The 7,917-nt window shown below is 42.1% G+C and overlaps 1 protein-coding gene across 1 annotated transcript in view; it reads right to left on the bottom strand.

The window, feature by feature from the left end:
* Has2 (hyaluronan synthase 2) overlaps positions 1 to 7,709 on the bottom strand; it is a 23,443-nt gene extending 15,734 nt beyond the window's left edge. Inside the window, exon 1 of the mRNA XM_005354601.2 lies at positions 7,298 to 7,709. The gene's annotated coding sequence lies outside the window, so the exon portion shown is untranslated. The remainder of the gene's footprint in view (positions 1 to 7,297) is intronic.
* Positions 7,710 to 7,917: the final 208 nt, after the last annotated feature.

Below are 7,917 nucleotides of genomic sequence, written 5' to 3'. Positions count from 1 at the left end.
ATCTATCTATCTATCTATCTATCTATCTATCTATCTATCATCTACCTAGTATCTATCTATCTATCTATCTATCTATCTATCTATCTATCTATCTATCTATCTTTCATCTGCCCATCCAGATATTTATCTATCTGCTGCTTCACTAATGTATGTAATAACATAAAACACTGCCTAATTTACAGATAGTATTCACTCTAATGAGTGAATGTAATCAAAATTGTCATTATCATTACCCCCTATGTATTGGCAGCTAATAGTTATTTGTCATTTATTGGGCTTTAAGTAGAAAAGAAAAGCTTTTGTTTTACTTTAAGTCATGATCTTATTTCATCTTAATGTCTTGAGGTGGCAAACATATTATTAATCACACACAAGAATGCATGTATATGACAAGGAAACCAAGACATTGAGTATTAAAATTACCTGCCCAAAGTTACAAACCAGGCATGGTACCCACACAGTGCCTTAAATGCAGAAAGAATTTGCTGAGAAAAATTTGAGGCCTTATGAGAAGACTTTTGTTTCTAACTAAAAAAAAATAATAAACCTGTATGGCATAAGGGAAGATTAGAGGAGAACTTTAAGATGTGTCCCCGTCATTGTGGTGTGTAGAGAATGAACAATCATATGGGTTCAGATATATAGCCAGGCAATATTCAAAAAAATGCTGGGCTTGTATACTTTTCCATATGCATTCAACCTAAAGGGATAAAGATCAGTATTGCTTCCAAATAAGATACTGGCCCATCTAAGCAAGTGCAATTTTAATGCCAGCAGTAGAAATCCTGTCTTGCCATGAGAAAGAGGCCACTGTTTCCAATGCTGCCACCTGTGGCAGAGATAGAAGGCTTTACTTGTAGTCCATCTCCCCCACGTGGAACTCTGGGTCAGAAAGCATCAGAGCCTATCCTCACCCTTGACCTTTAATGTCATAAAGACCAGATGAAGAGAGGCTATCAGCTGTTCTCCTTGTCTTAGTACCATGTTGAGAACTGAGTTCCCATAGACTTCACACAGCGTCCTTCCGCATTTGCTCTGGGGAGCATCTGGGAAAAGCAGCAGACAGTAGGTCAGATGGTACCTCCCAGTATGTACAGTTTAATGGCTGCGAGGAGTCCCAGACCCGCTCTAGAAGATTTGGGGGCAATAAAGATAATAAAGACAGAGATAGGCATGGTCTCCAAGAGCATCCAGAGCAATTATGACTCATGATCTGAACAACTTTATAAGTACGGGGCTGTGAGGGATAGGAGGATCATCTTTTATGCACCAAAAGACTATCCCCTGTAATCCTATTGTGCTCATTAGTCCTCACACAGCTTTATATTTTGGTTCTAATGACTTGTAATTGTGGTTGTGATTGTGTGTGTGTGTGTGTGTGTGTGTGTGTGTGTGAGAGAGAGAGAGAGAGAGAGAGAGAGAGAGAGAGAGAGAGAGAGAGAGAGAATGGATATGTGTTGTTTCTTCATCTGGAGAGATTATGAAGCATTGGCTAGATTAGCAAAAGTTTTAAATCAGGTATACTTATGTTCAAATCCCAGCTTTGTCATTCACCCATAAAATTTGACCAAAAGCAACAGACTGAGTTGAGATATAATCCCAGCTCCTCCATTTAACCCTTGGGTAACCTTGAATAAGGTACATAAGATAAGCTGACTTCAATTGCTTAAGCTATGCAGTAGACTTATCATATGGAGTGCAAAGGAGATAATGAGATTGACAGAGAAGCTCATTTAAATGCTTAAAAAGAAATAGCCTTCTATTAAATCTTTATACTGGTATTTTCATACCAGTAATGACCTAATTATCTTCATTTGTCTTCCTTGTAACCCACTGCTACTTGTTAGTTAACAATTAATAAAATGTGGCATGATAAACCAAACAGAAGAATTAGGGGTCAGAACAAGTTGATTCAATGCAAGCTTGGTTATATAGCAACTGTCAGCCTTTACAACAAACTTTTGAAAGCTCTGTGAAGATGCTATGTGATCACTCAATTTATCTAATGGAACTTCAAATTTTGAGAAATAACATTAAGATTCATTCATTTTAGTATTGCTGCCATCAGTATCATAAATAAACATGGTTTAGAGTAAATCCTTAGATTCCATGGTCTTTACCATATTCACTCTATGAAAATATGAAGAAAATTCTTATTGGTATCTACTCCTTGAACTTCATTCCTGGTCTATGAAAGACTTGTGAATAACACCATTTTGAAAGACAGAGCACATATAAAATGCTTTGCTTGAAATATGGTGCATATTTAAAAAATGGTTCTTTCAGTCACTATTGTTGTACAAGTCAGTTTTAATGCAAATAAAGAATAATAAAGTCCACTTCTTCCTCTCCTCCTCATTATGTTTTTAAATCCATTGAAGACTCTAACTTGTGACCAATATACCATCATATTATGACACGGAGATGAAGGGAGGTACTTAAAGAATATTTCTTTACTGAAAATATTGCTTCAGACTCTACCAATATATAGAATCTGTACAGCAACATAAGCTTTCCTTACCATAAATTCATTTAAATATTTTATACGTGCTTCTTTTTTCCTATAGGACTTATATGCTAAGTACAGTCTTAAAGAATTGGGAGTATTGGTGCTGACAAGTAACGTCAGCTAGTAATATTATGTCCCTTCTCAGGTTTTTGGTAGGGTTGAAGATTAGATAGTCATAGTTACCATCCTCTTACAATCCAGCCAAGCCATTCCCTATACAAGACTTAGATTCCATGGGATAGAATGTTTATTAAAACATTTAGCACATGTTCCTTGCTTAATATTGTTTATGATGATTGTAATTCTAATCTTATACTTAATATCTGTTCCTAATGTATATTGTTTTGTATTGGGTTTAGAACTATCTTACTTAAACAAAAGGGGTAGGTGCTGTGGGAGCTTCTTCTGCTCTTTCAGCCAATAGCCTTTAAGATACCAGCCCACTGGGGCATGGTCTCATTTGCTTTAAAAAGCAGCAATAGCCATGTGCTTGCTCTCTTGCTTTCGGAGCCGCTTCTGGTTACTAGACTCCTTTCCTGATCACGCAGAGGGCTGTTGTCTGGGACAATGATCTGTAAGTTTTTTCGCTTTAAATAAATAACCATTCTATTAATCATAATTCCAAACTGGTGTGGGATTGTTTGTGACTTACGCCTTCCAGAAACTTGCTTCTTCATAATAAAAGATATCTGCATGATAGCTTTCTGCCAGCTAGCCATGGGAAAAAAAAATGGATAGTGAATGAAAGGTTAAAATTTATTGGTTCCCAAATGTTAAAGTATTTCTGATTGACCTAAAGATATATAAAGTCAACTGTTGTGTTGCTGGGACAATATTCAGAGTTTATTGATATAATTTGCAACTAGAGTATCAAAAGCTTCTAACATACAGTGAAGTCTGGGCTAGCAGTCACGGAGTGACAGAGTTCAAGCCCTCCTTCACCTTGGTGTCCATTATGTGATTTTCTTCTCTTACCTGTTGGCACTAGAATTCTGAGCTAGAAATACCCACTTGAAGCCCTCCAAACTCTTCATAGTGGAGCACATCAATGCCTTTCTCTTACCCCTCTGACCTGCATTCTCTTTGAAGTTGCCTTTCTCACCTTCGTTTTCCTACCAAAGACTGTGGAGCCCACCAGGCAGGATCAGAATTCAAAGCCATTTAATTGTCTCCTCACACTAATAGGACTTCAGGCTTCAGCTTTCTCTCCATTGCACCATCGATTTTAATCATGTACTAGAAGGACGCCATTCTTCTCAAACTACAAGTGGCTCCTGAATAGCACCATCTTGCACTGCATTTGCAATGGAGGGGGGAAATCCCAAGGAGTTGACATGCAATCTTCCTGACTACCAATACTTGGGCTTAGAAAATTACTCTTTAGGTCATCAAAATATTATGTGATAAAGTGCAGCACAAATAGTGAAATCTGTGAAATAGTGCAAAGCCATATGGAGCAAGTCGGTACTCATCCTAGAACTTTCTGTAACAGGGAAAATGAAGAAAGTCGAGCTGTGGCAACTAATGGCAATGGATCTTCTACGGAGGGAACATATTCTATTCAGCTAACACAACCACTTCCAAGAGTGCAGTCTCTCTCCTTGAAGCTTCTAGAAGAACACAGCCTGGGTATGCAACAATGAAAATAACTCAGAAAAACATGGAGCCTATGGGTTAGTCCCCCACTACATTAATCTCTGGACTGCACATCGTGCAGGATGCAGGTAATTAATAACACTTAACTCCCTGTTACTCGTTCTCAGACTTAAAATGATATTGTGTAATAACAACTTCCTGAAAGGGGATCTCCACTTAGATCCCAAACAAAGGCTTTCCCCATAGTGCCCAAGTTAGGAAATATTTAGAGAAAGATACGTGCTTTTGTAAAAATTCAAAGGCGCGAATGTTTTATAAAATCTTGCAGCAAGGTGTGGTGGTGCTCAGGACTTGGGAGACTGAGAGAAGTCTGGGTTCTCTGGTGAGACCACATCAAAGGAAAAAAAAGGAAGGGAGGGAAGAAACCAGAGAGAGAAGGAAGGAGGGGGGAAGGAAAGGAGGGAACGAGAGAGGGAGGGAGAAACTGAGGGAGAGAAAGTAATCAGGACATCAAAAAAATCTTAGCTGGTAAAGATAATGGCTGTGAAGTTACACTCTAGAGAGCCAACAGAAAGGGGTACCCCGAGCTACCTTACTTTCTAGTAACTATCTCTTAGTCATTCATTGCACAAGTCCCGTTTCCCTGGACAATAGCTGACTGTATACAGTATTTAATTCCTAGAGAGTGATATTCACATTTGATGCTGATCACCAATGTTTTATATATTTAGAGTTGTATACACTGATTAGTTTCATCAGTAAAGTTTGGATTTGGTTTTAGATATAATAGAAACAACCTCGTTAAACTGCATCTAATCAATACATTTACAATGCAGCTGTCAAGTCATCTAACTCTAGTAAAGGGTAAGGGAGCAAGAATAGGGACAAGGCTTGAATCCAGAACCCCCACATAGGAATTGGGTTTGTTCAGAATAATATGTGTGTGTGTGTGTGTGTGTGTGGTGTGTGTGTGTGCGTGTATGCTACAGCTGGGCATTATGTCTCTAAATTTTCACTGAAAATGTAAAAGAACCACTACTCTACTAGGAAAACTCTTGGGAGAAGATAACTTGTATTCAGAAACATGATCTTATTTGAATAGCTAATCTTATCTAGACAAATGTAAACATTAAATCTATGAATGAGTCATTTGCGTAGGTTGGAAGGCAAAGACAACAATTTAAAAACTTGAGTTGTCTTCAACCTAATTGTTTTGTCAAAATGTAAACGTTATCCGTAAATAGGTTGCTGGGCATGGATACTTGCTTTAGCTCGTTCCACAGACATGCAACTTTCAATTTAAAAACCTCATATTCTAAGCTCAAATGTGTATCGACTATTCAAATATTTATTTTTTTAAATAACTTGTTAAAAACGAATCATAACCGGATTTAACACCTCCAAAGGCACTCTGCCATATGCCTCTCTTTAATATGAAATCCCAGGTTAAGCCTTGAAATCTACAATGGGCCTCCCAAGTGTGTACCACACCATTTCAAGGAAGCTAATCTAAGGGCTTCCTTCGCTTTACACTAAGCAGACCTTGAGTGTCTCTATATTTACACTCTGGCCTCCAGAGCAGGGTTGAGGTGGGGTGGGGGTGGGGGAATCCTTCCTGGCCAATCAGAGCCTCCAAATCTATTGCATCACATACACCCCTCCCAGGGTGTGACATCAAATGCAATCCCAGCCCAGCCATGTGGGTTGAAGGAGTGTAGCATTTCTGTGCAGCTGCCTCAGAGACTCATTTGGCAGCAAAGGGTCCCAGGAGGTAATGAAGTGAGCTGGGCGGGGAGGGGCAGGCTGGGCTTCTACGTGTTCCAAGCCTGTACGCGGTTGCTACAGCTGGTTTCCCTGGTGGCTAGGGGTACCTGAGTCAGGATAGTGTGCCCTGGCGTTTGGGGGATGTCCAGAGCAAAGCTGATGGAAACTGGCACCTAGGGCTGTGTAATATGACCTGGGTCTCCAAAGCCCTGATCCTCAGACACCACCTCCGCTCCCAGCCCTTCTTCCCAGCCTTAATAGTCTTTCAGAGCCCTTTCCCCTGGGCTGTCTTTCTTAGGTCAGAGGAAACCGCCTCTGTCGCCTCGAAGTTCTCACCCTTGCACAGACCCTCCTTTCAGATCCGCCCTCGGGTTCACCGGGGCCAATTTCTAATTCCGCCCAAGGTGTTGATTATCCTGTCTCAACCCACCCTCTGGCTCCTCTCCCGGGGCCCCTCAACCCCACCCTGGGCAAGGGTCTAGGAACAGAGCCCCCAAGACCCCCACACAGCGGTGTCTCCAGCTGCAGCAGAGGAAAGAAGCGCCAGCGTGCCCCGTGCCACGTCGTATTTGGCTCGGGAAAGGGTGCAGCTGCCTGAGCGCAACGCTGTCCCTGCGCACGCCCTGCCTCTGGGCTTCGGGCAGACCGCTGGGCGCAAGGAGGGATGCGCGCACCCTCCTCTCGCCCCCAATGGGGAATGCCACCTCCTGCCTTAGGACCCCCTCGCCTCAGAAAGACTTCCGCAGCGTTACTGAGCCCGGATCACCCCGCCTGACACTTTAATGGAGTTTGGAAACTGAAAGAGTGGAGGCCCTGGAAAAGGGGGGAGTGGCTGAACCAGGATGGTAGCGAGGAGGTGGCGCAGGACTTTTCTTCCTTAGGGTCTCTGCCCAACAGAGCTAAAAGCCCGGATCGCTTAACCCTTTCAGTGCAAGCCAAAATTGAGCTCTTTTCCTTAAAACACACAGAATTGTGTTAGGGTGTTCCTGCCCACATAGTAGCAGGGGTGGGTGGGTAGGAAAAAGGGAAGGTGGGAAGGAAGGAAATTTACGGAGTGCATTTTCCTTAAACAGTGGAAACCCTTGTTTTCTAGCTCCGGAGCCCCTTTGACGCTCCGGAAGATGCTCAGTGGAAAAGTACATCTCAGGACAATCAGCTTTGCTCCGCTACACAGTTACCTGCGCGCCCTGAGAGGCAGCAGATTTCTGGCTAAAGCGCAGAGATGATAAAAGCCAGGGTACGATGAGGGACCAGACAGTGATTGGCAATATGCCGTCGGTTGGAAAAAAAAAGAAAAATTTAGGCCTCACATGTTTCTATAGAAACGAGGTGATTTTTTTTTTTTTCAGACTCTGTGGATTATTTCTGCCCTGCCCCGGATCTATCTAAGGCATTCACAGTTCACTCAAACGCGCCTGTGTAACGTACCTTGTCCGGCTCCTGCTCATAAACTCGTCCTCAGCCCGTCTGTGTGGTCCCGGAGGGTCGTAGAAGGCGGTTTCCAAAATTGAGGTAATACGAAATCAGATGAATTTGAGACGACCGGCCAAAAAAAATAAGAAATTTAAAAACATCATTTAAAAAAAAATGGGGGAGCCTTAAATGTTTGGTTCTCCCCTCTTTGAGAAGAAATTGAACTAATATTCTCTCTTATTATTTCCGTTGTCCTGAAATCTTCTAACTCGTTTTGTTAAACGTGCTTTCAAAAATAAATTAACTTTTCCCCTTGTTCTGCTACTTGCTCCAATCCCCCTCCCTCCGATAAGGCAAAGTCTCTTTTTCCCATCAACCTAAAAGCCCGGTGAAGACTCAGCGGAATCTAAGAAGCTTAGCATGGAGAGAGCCAGTCTTTGAGCTGGTTCAAGTCCCCCTTTCAATGGGCTGCTCGAAGCCAGGACTGGGTAATTCTTTCCAGACGCCTTGACTTCTGCTTCCTCGCTCTTGTTGCCTTTCGGCCTCCTCCAACTAAAGGGGGTCCTAACAAGTGAGCCGGTGGGTGTTTTAATAGGACGGAGAGAGTGGGGGGGGGGGAGAGTGGAGGAGGGAGG

The sequence above is a fragment of the Microtus ochrogaster genome, chromosome 15, assembly GCF_000317375.1.
Source record: "Microtus ochrogaster isolate Prairie Vole_2 chromosome 15, MicOch1.0, whole genome shotgun sequence".
In the NCBI taxonomy this organism is placed as follows: Eukaryota; Metazoa; Chordata; class Mammalia; order Rodentia; family Cricetidae; genus Microtus; species Microtus ochrogaster.
Note: the sequence above shows the minus strand (reverse complement) of the source record. Positions and strands in the feature narration are given on the sequence as shown.